At 49.8% G+C, this 9,963-nt stretch overlaps 1 long non-coding RNA gene across 1 annotated transcript; it reads right to left on the bottom strand.

The window, feature by feature from the left end:
* Window positions 1–8,077: 8,077 nt before the first annotated feature.
* Window positions 8,078–9,763, bottom strand: LOC140687278 (uncharacterized). Its single transcript, XR_012061468.1, has 3 exons — window positions 9,621–9,763; window positions 9,096–9,191; window positions 8,078–8,192 (listed from the first exon to the last, which is right to left on the bottom strand). It is a non-coding gene; the product is annotated as an uncharacterized lncRNA (long non-coding RNA).
* Between the last annotated feature and the right edge of the window lie 200 nt (window positions 9,764–9,963).

Raw genomic sequence — 9,963 nt, 5'->3', positions numbered from 1 at the left:
TTACCTACCGTGCTGTGACTTGCTAATAGTGCAGCCTCTGGAGCCAACTTCTGGAATTCAGATCCTGGCCCTGCCACTTACTAGCTATGTGAATTAGGGCACATTATTCCACCTCTCTGAACCTCAGTTTCCTCATCTGTATAGTGGGGGCACCAACAATCCTTAGTTCATAGGGTTGATGCGAGGACTAAATGAGATAACTCACTGCAGCAGGTAGCACTACCCTGGGGTGAAGGAGGCACTTAATAAACACAGCTGTTACTCATCTATTATCCCAATAGTATCTCACGGCACTACTGACATTCTGGTGTAGAAGTGACCATTTTATTCATCCGTGTATTTATAGAAGAAATTGCTATTGTGTGGCTGGGCCTCGGATTCAGTGATAAAACAGCAAGGCCTGGTTCCTACACTGTCTCTGTCATTCATTCAACAAGACCCCCTACCCAAGTTTTCTTTCAACCCCTGTCTCCCTGCGGATCTCTGTTGCCCTCAGTAACAGCTCCAGGTCCTGTGCCTGGAATTCAAGGTCTTCCAAGACCTAAACCCACCCATCCTGGCTCAGGGTCTTGTGGGCTTGCCTCCTCTAGAAGGCCTTTCCGGATATCAAAGGGTGAGTTTGGGGTCCCTGCTCTGGGGGTCCCACAGTGCCTGAGAATACCTTCCCGATCTTAAGTAGGGGTGCCTGCACTGAAGAAATGAACGGAGGGAGCAGGCGAGCTCTGGGCTACGAGTTGGGTGACGCGGGTCCCGGGGCTTGGCGTAGGAGTGAGCAGAACTCAACCCCAAACTCCCTTCCCACCTGCCACCCAGGGCAGGAAAAGGGTCTGGCCAGGGTGCTCCCGGCCGGCGACCACGTGTAGGCCCCCGCGCAGCGGTCCCTGGGGGTGCCCGGGAGCCGGAGAACAAAAGGCCCGGCGCCCGCGCAGCTGCTGAAGCCCGAGCGCCCCCGCCCCTACCCTGGCGCCCTGCGCCTCTGCGCCTGCGCGGGGCGGATGTTCGCCGCGGGCCCGGGAGCCGCGCGGCGGGGTGGGCGCAGGGTTTCTGGCCCCGGAGGGGCATCTGGGACGCGCCGGAGGTGTTCACTCGGTCGCTCGGCCGCAGTTTGAGGACGAGTGAAAACCTCCGCTTTGTATTTGCCGGCCCGTTTGAGCCAAGCGGAAAATTGTCTATTGCCGGCAAGATGAGAGACGGCCCGAAGGGGCGAGGACGCCGATGGCGGGGCGCGTTAGAGTCCCTTCCCTCCGCCCTGGGAGAGATGGGGTCAGAGAGGGAGAGCAGCTAAGCCCGGGGACCTCCAGAGGCCCCAGGGCCTGTGCCAGACTGAGTCCAACTTCGCGTGTTCCCGGACACATAAAGTCCTACCCGGGCCCTGGGGTGGGCCCTCCTTTCTGATAACTAGGGTTGAATAAACCCCGACTTCTCGCGGTGGCGATAAGACCCTAGGGAATCCGGGCCGCTGCCACTGCGCCAGTCCATTCCTACCGCGGTGCCCTTTAATGTGCCGCACATTCAGTGCCCTTTCTGTTCACTGGACAAGTCGATGGCTTTCGTGTCCTTGGGTCTTTGCACGTGTTCCATCTGCTTAGAAAGCGTTGACCCACCCTGCATGACTGGCTCCTTCCCTCCTGTTTAAATATCACCTCCTCCAGAAGCCCTCCCTGAACATCCTTTTGAAAGTAGAATTCCTACACTTCCGTTAGCCTGTATACTGTCCTGTTCGTTTCCTTCTCTTTCAAGGCACGTGTCAAATTTTGTAATTAGATGTTGATGTAAAGCTTCATAAGAGCAGGGCAGTCTCTTCTTCACTACTCTTTTCTCAAATACCCAGCTGAATACCTGGCTTGTCTTAAGTTCTTCTCTTTTTCTTTCTCCTCCCCTTCTCCTTCCTCCTCCTCCTACATCCTTATGAGTAGTTAAGGCTCAAGAAAGCCGTGACAGAAGAGAAGGTGGCGGGGTGGACAGATCAAAAGAGAGTCTTCTTGGCAGGTAAATGAGGGAACGCAGGTGCTCATTGTGGGCCGGGCCTTCTCTGACCTGGCTCCTGAGGTTCCCTTGGCAAATCCAGCCACAGGCTCTGAGCACCTGGCCCTAGAGGGCTGCACTGCCCTAGAACTGAAACCACCAGCATGTTGGTCCCATGAAATGTAGGGAGTCCCACTTGAGATGTGAAGCAAGTGTAAGATGAAGACTGAACTTTGAAGGCTTAGTGTGGAAAAAAAAGAAAAGAAAGTTACATTAATAACTTTTACATTGAGTCTAGGTTGACAAGATAATATTCTGGATACATTAAGTCAAATAGAATAGATTCTTAAAATGAAATTAACTTCACTTGCCTCATTATTTTTTAAAAATATATCTACTAAAATGTAAAATGATTTATGTGGCTTACATGTGTGGCTTGCAGTATATTTCCTTTAAACAGTGCTGAACAGTGTCTGATTTACCCCATGGGTCTGCCTGTCACCACTAGCCAGCCATATTCAAGGGGAGAAGAATGAACTCTACCTCTTGACACTGAGTGTCCAAGAATCTGGGGACAAGTTTTAAAGCCACCCCAGGATCCTTGGGCTCTTAACCAGCCAAGTAAAACCGCTCTGGGATTTGGAAGATCTAAGTTCAATTGGCTCCACCATGTATTCGCTGTGTTCCCCTGGACAAGTCACTTCACCTCTCTGAGCCTCAGTTGCCCCATTTGTAAAACATGGGTGATATTATTTGTCTCACTGTTTTTTTTGAGGATTAAATGATACGTGGATGGCTCATGACACAGTGAGCCCTCACAGTTACTGGCATCATTATATTATTTAAGATACTCTGGAGGTCATCCAGGGGATGACCTCTGCCCCCTTCTCCCCACCCTCACCCCCACCCTCAATCTCTGGGCTCCCAGCAAAACTTCGATAAACACAGTGGAACCCAAACGAGGACAAATCGGTGCTGGGGGCAATGCCTGCAACCACATACCCCAAGCAGAGCACAGGTGGCGCCTTGGCTAGCCTGACACCCTCTTGGAGGTGACAAAGCTTCTCTCCTAGACTAAACTCCAGCCAGGCTTTTCTGAGCCCTCTTCTCAGCCGGGCCTTAACCTTGGCCTATAAAGACTTGAACAAACACTAACATAGTTTCTTACAGCTCAAGGCCACTTCCCTACAATGACCCTAGCTGCCCCGCCCCTTAACGTGCCTGCTTGAGGAAACTCAGGGCTGCCTAAGGAACTGACCATTTCTCACTGCTAATGCCTGAAGATGGGTCTGCTGTCTCCCTGCCTCTGCAGGACGGTGGGAGCCAACCCAGGTGGGTTTCACATGGACCAACCCGGCCTCTCACTTCTTGTAAATGTTCCCTGACTCCATTGGGCCCCTGCTCACCCCCTCCCTACGCCCTCATTCTCCCTTTAATATGATCAGTCACCCCTGTACAAATCGGTGTTGAGTTCAGTTCACACTTGACTCTTTTTCCAATTGCAACAGTAAGTTACTGATTAAAACCAGTCCTTACCATGTTTAACCAGCATCCAGCTTTGTTTATCTTTGACAGAGGACACCTAGGGGAAGTAGGCAGTGGTCTGGCTGAACCCAGTTCTGGGTTACATGGCCCCAAGGGCAACCCATAGCCCCCAGTCTCCTTCAGGCCTCTTTTTGAATGCTCAGCCTTCTTACCCTCTGGATTAAGGCAGCATTCCCTACTTTAATAATCTACAAATCACTGTCAAAATATACACTTTCTCCATGTGCCACTCACACTATTAATGATTTGCTTGATATTTTTCTTTAAATCAATTCTTTTACTATTTTCAACCACTTGACTACATTTCAACTATTACAATTTACTACTTTTACATGTGTTTAAATTTTTTACATGTCTTTACATTTTTACTTGTATTTAAATTGATCATATTACTGCCATAAATGGAAAACCAGTATTTCTGGCCATAAATGGAAAACACCTTTAAAGATAAACACATAATGCTACTAACTCAAACAAGGCAAGGCGGCTTGGTTTCCCATTAAGAAAGGAGATCTGAAGTAGGGGGGGGCTGGGAGGTTAAAGACACATCAACACTGTACTGACACTTCTCTGCTAAAGCAGAACTGAACTATAACTAAAGAGGACATGTCCTTCCTACAGTAGGATTTACATATTTGAAGCCAGGACATGGCAATAATCTGTACAGGGGATTTAAAAACCAGGCCTGGAAGTGGTCCTTAAGGGCTGATTTTCTGAGCTAAATAATAACAGTACTAGTCTAAATAATAGAGATTACTGGCGAGGAGGATGGGAATAGCTAAATGGTGGAGTGCACACTTACCATGCACAAGGTCCTGGGTTCAATCCCCAGTTCCTCCATTAAAAAAAAAAAGATTACATATGTGTCTTGCACTGTGTTGGTCACTGTAAATCTTAGTTTGTTTAATCCTCGCATCAACCTCAGTTTCCCTGTGCTTTTAACCACTGCTTGGTATCTCACCTCAAGGAAGGATCTGCTATTTGCATCCAAAGTGGAGATGCTGGTGACAGGGACTGAGGGGAGGGCTGAGATGATGTAGGGCCATGACCACTATGCTTCCAGCGCTGCTGGCTTGACTGCGTTCAAGACCAGGCTCCCCCATTTACAATCTATGCGACCTTGGGAAAGTCACAACCTTCCTGAGCCTCAGTTTTCCCATCTGTTGATGGGGCCAGCCTGGGGCTCTTCCCTCCCAGCCTGACTCAGTTTCAAATGGAAACCAAGGGCAAGAAAGCACTTTGTCCGTGGTCCATGTAATGGTGACTGGCCTAAGAGCATCTTGCTGATGATCCCTGCAGAAACTCCCTCCCTCCCCCAAATGCCGGTCAGAAGCCATACAACCAAGTAACAAAGACGGCTAATCAGTAATAAGAGCAAAACCTAGTCCTTCCCACGTCTTGGCACCGTTCTGGGTACTGCACATATATTGACTGATTGATACCTCACAGCCTCACAACAAGCCTACAGGGGAGGCATTTGTTATTTTCATCCTCATTTGCAGAGTGTGAAACTAAAGCACAGAGAGGTTAAGTAACTGGCCCAAGGTCACCCTGTGGGAAGTGGCAGACCTGGACTTGAACCCAGGCAGCTGGACTTCAGCATTAGCCCCCTTAACCCCGACTCTGCTGCCTCTTCACATATATGATGGACAAACTAGATGACCCAGGAGTCAACCCAGCTGGGGCGAACTCCCTCTCTGAATTAAGCCCTGATTGGTTGATAGGAAAAAAAAAAAACTAACTATGATGAGAAAGAGGACTGTTTTCAGGCAAGGTCTTGTTTACTGTCTGCTACACAATTACAAGTCATCTAGTGGTGGTGGGCAGGGAAGGAGACAGTCAAGGGTTGATACAGTGGCACAGGAAGAGCCCTGAGCTTGCCGTGCAGACAGCCCAAGTGTCAGCCCTGGCCACGCATCGAATTGCAAATGTTTGCCCTCCCTGGGTCTCCAAACACTACAACAACAGTAGCAGCAACAACACAACACAACAAGTGCTCACAGTTGCCAGGAACTGTGTCAGGCATTTTCTATGTCTCACAATGAGCCTCTGGGGTTTGGATCACCACCCTCACTTAGGGGAAGGAGAAACTGAGGCTCAAGATTATGAAGAGCCTTCTTGGGAAGGTGGGCAGAGGGTGTTCCTGGCAGGAGAGGGAGGCCCAGGCGCTCTCTGGGCTGGGAGGGGGAGGGGCGGGGCCAGCCTGCTCTCTTTCACATCTATGAATAGTTAAAAGGCAATTACGATGCTAATTTGCAGAGCTAATGACTACAGCTCTGAGTGAGGGGGAGCTGGGAGCAGCTATTGGCCAGAGCTGTCAGCCAAAGCCCTGCAGGGACAGTTCCCTTGAGGTCCCTGGACCATGGCCGAGTCTAGGCAGAGACACTGGCTCCTTGTCCCCAACGTAGTGACTCCTGGTCCCAGACAAGACTGTTACGTCCTTCCTCAGTGTCCCTTAGAGTAAAGGAACTTCAGACAAGTGATAAGTAGGGGGCTGCAGACTCCAGAGTCTATGAAGATACTCAAAAAAAGTTCTCATTTTCCCTTTCCTGGAACAAAACCAAAAATAACAATAATACTAACAAAACAAAATGTGTTTATCTATTGGAGGCAGGCTGCCTGTGACTCACCAGCCGTGTGGCTTTGAGCAATGTATTTTACTTCCTGGGCCTCAGTTTCCTCATCTGTAAAGTGGGGGTGAAAAAAATACCCTTCAATGACACAGTGCCCATAAAACCCTTGGCATGATACTGGAACTGGGATGGAGGTGACTGTGGCCACAGTCCTGGGGATATCACACTAAGATGCACATGGTCCCAGCCCTGTGGTGGAGAAAGATAGTTAAACAAGTGATTAGCATGAAAGGTGCTATCATGGGAAGGTTGAGGAGGCTGTAGGCTCTTGAGGATGGAAGGGCATAATCCAGATGGCAGTGGGGAGTGGCAAGCAGGGAGGGCTTCATGAAAGAAGCGGCACCCCAGGAAGGCCAGGAATGAGAGTGAGTTAGACAAAGACTGGGATGAAGGAGTGGAGGATGCTTCCAGGGAATTCCTTCTCTGTAACTATCCCATCAGCAAATCCATTAGCTCTCGGCAGAGCCCACTCTAGGTGAAGCTGGCTCAGAAGTCACATCTCACTTGGAAGTTAGGGCTCGGAACTGAACTGTAGGAGTGATGGATGTGACACCTGTGGCACATTGGAATAAGGGAATGGCCCACAGTGACCCATGATTCTGTCATTGTGACTGATGCTGGAATACATGGCAAAAGTATCTGTTGAGTGGGAGAGAGAGACAAGGATGGATGTTAGAATCAGGTGCTACCAAAAGAGAGTGAGAAAATTTCCTTCCCCCTCCAAGGAGGAGGAAGGGCCTGGAGACAGCAAGGGGGAGTCCTAGACCTGTAAACCACCTGGAATTCCTCCATGTCACATAAAAGACCCCCTGTGGCTCCTCCCTCTTCCTACTCCAGTGCATCTCGAACTTAAGTGTGCATCAGAACCACCTGAAGGACTTATTAAAGCACAGCTTCTGGCCCCAGTCGCAGAGTTTCTGATTTAGTAGGTTTGGGGCGAGACCCAAGAATTTGCATTTACAACAAGTTTCCAGGTTGCTGATGCTGCTGGTCAGTGGATTACACTTTGATAACCCAGGTCTCCGGCCTCATCTCCTCCCATTCCCTCCCACACCCTCTACACACCACACTTTGCACCACCCCCTCATGCCTGTTGCCCACTATCAGTGGTTTTGATGTGTGGTTAAGAAAATCTGACCCAACCACACAGAATGAGACAATGGAATTTTGAACTGAATTGACTACGACACATGAACAAAATAAAACAAAACAAAAAACTGAACTAAAACGAACCCTCTGAAGCTGCCTGGCTGGTTTATATGGAGGTCTGTAATTCCAGATCTCAAAGTATGAGTGCACACCTGGGGTCCTCTCTGCTCCAGCCCTCATGAAATTTGCCTGAACATCCTGTTTTCCAGCCTCTCTCCACATCCAAGCAAGCCCAGGAGAATCAGTCACAGAGGCCAGCAGACGCTGTGGGCTCAAGAGGCACCTGTATGACACATGTGTCTATACTCTCCCCGCCTACCCACTGCAGACATTGCTAATCAACCACAGCACCTGATTCTAACATCCATCCTTGTCTCTCTTTACCCTGGAGCTGACTTAGCCTCAGAATCTTTCCCAGTGTGGTCCAAGCACTCGTTTCCAAGTAAGCCGAGATGGTAATCAAATTCAAAACTATGTTGTTCTGGTCAGGAACTGACCCATCTTCTTTCTTCACCTCTCTAGTTGCAAACTGTTCACACAGTATTTTGTCATCTGCTCCTGTCTCAGCTCTGGGTTCCATTCTTCTGCCTACCATCTCCAGATACCCCAGCCCTGAAGCATTCAGCTCTCTTGAGTGGCGTTTTTTGCTTTGGAGCTTAGCACAGGGCCCACCAACATCAGGTACCTAGCCATGATTCTTGATATCTGGGAGTTTGTGAATGAAAAAAAAAAAGTTTTGCTGGTGTCTCAGTTATTATTGCCTAACAAGCTGCTCCACAACATACTAGCAGAAAGCAAGAATAGTTTTATTTGCTCGTGATGCTGTGGGTCAGGGATTCGGTAGGGTTCAGCTGGCTGAGTCCTCTGCTTCACAGGCCATCGTATGGCTTTCTCACATGGCTGAGAAATGAAACAGATTTCAGGAGGGCCTTTCCACGTGGCTGCCTGGGCTCTCTCCCATTATGGAGGTTGGGTTCCAAGAAGGAGCATTTCAAGTGACAAAGGCAGAAGCTGCTGGTCTCTTAGGACCCAGTCTCCGAGTTACACAGTGTCCCTGCTGTCACATTCTACTGGTCAAACAGACCACAGAGCCAGCCCTGATTTAAGAGGAAGGGAAATAGACTCTTACTTCTCCATGAGAGGAGCGGCAAATAATTTGTGTCTTTAACCCAACAAATCTGGGGAGTTTAGGGTTATGGCGTCCAGTAGGTACTCAATAAATATTTCTCAATGAATGAATAAAGTGGTGCCATTGCCAGGATTGGCTAGGGCTGCCCCAGTTCATGCCTTGTCCCAGCATTCCCTCGCACAAACTCAGACTTAGCTCCAGACCCAGCTGTGTGCTACTGTAGGGTAGTGGGTGGATTCCTACACCTGGCCTGGTGTGTGGGAGGCAAGAGTGAGGTGCAGCCTTGAGTGGGGACCCACCGAGGGGTATGGGTAGAAGCTTCCTGCAAATGAGTCATACTTGGGGGCAGGGAGTCTGAGCTGCCCCAGGCCCATTTCCATCTCATTGATGCAGAATTGGAGAAAATGCTGATTTTTTTTTTTTTTGAGCACTGGAGACAGAGAGCAATCTGGGTTGCTATGCAACCAGCGCCTGTGCCCAGCTGATAACACCAGAGGAATTAACTGTCCTTGTCCTGCTCAGGCTCTGGAGGAGGGGGCTGACGCTGCTTCCCCACGCCTCAACCTCAGCCCCCGCTAGCTCAGTTTCTGGCCTAGTTACGGATGGGGGAATCTGGAGCCAGGTCCCAGCCTCTCTCTTGCTTCACAAAGAGCAACCAAGGGGGAGTCCCTTGCCTCATGCCAAGGCAGGGGTGTTGCAGAGTGAGGAAGGAGCTGCCTGAGGGTCTCTTGGACGCAGGGCATCTCCATCTTCTCTGATCTGCTAATGAGCTGTGAATTAAAGACAAACAAACTCAGAGGGAGGCTGGAAAGAGGGCAAGGCTGGCGAAGGGCTGACCCACAGTGAGGACAAGATGGGCAGAATGAGGCCAACTCCCGAGGCAGCGGAGGAGCTCTGCCCGCAACAGCCCCCAAGGCCTGGGGAGAGGCAGGCCAGGCAAGGGTAGGATGTCCTAGTGAGCAAGGGAGCCAGGGGTAGGGGTGGTGGGGCCTTGGCATCCTCGGAAGACCAAGGACTCTCATATCCAGAATCTAAAAAGCAGAGGACAGCCCATCCGGGGACTCAGGGGCTGCTCAGGGGGAGACCCAGGGAAACAGACTTAATGTGTTCGTCTCCCCACTAGACTGACTCTTTAAGGGCAAGGAACACGTAACATAAGGGTTTCAGAGTCAGACCTGAGTTCAAATCCAGCCACTTACAGCTGTGGGACCTTGGACCAGCCACGTCACCTCCCTGAACGTCAGTCTTCTCAGCCACAGAAAGTAGAATAACAGGATCGCCTTTATAGACTTGTTGTGAGGATGAAACGTGATCACGTATTTAGTTGGACCATTGTAAACGGCTGTTTCTGTGAATGAAAACTGGTCAAATATTGGCTCTTTCCTTTGGTTCAACCTAAAATGTCCAGCGCTGAGCACTGTCCCGCACCCAAAACACACTCAGTGAACAGAAGCAGCTATTAATGCCTTTTGTTGTCCTGGTTGGTGTTCCAGTACGCATGTTCAGTGGACAAATGAATGAATGAAGAAAAGCAGGATGGGA

This window comes from Vicugna pacos, chromosome 19 (genome assembly GCF_048564905.1).
Source record: "Vicugna pacos chromosome 19, VicPac4, whole genome shotgun sequence".
Lineage (NCBI taxonomy): Eukaryota > Metazoa > Chordata > Mammalia > Artiodactyla > Camelidae > Vicugna > Vicugna pacos.
This window is presented reverse-complemented; position numbering and strand designations above follow the sequence as displayed.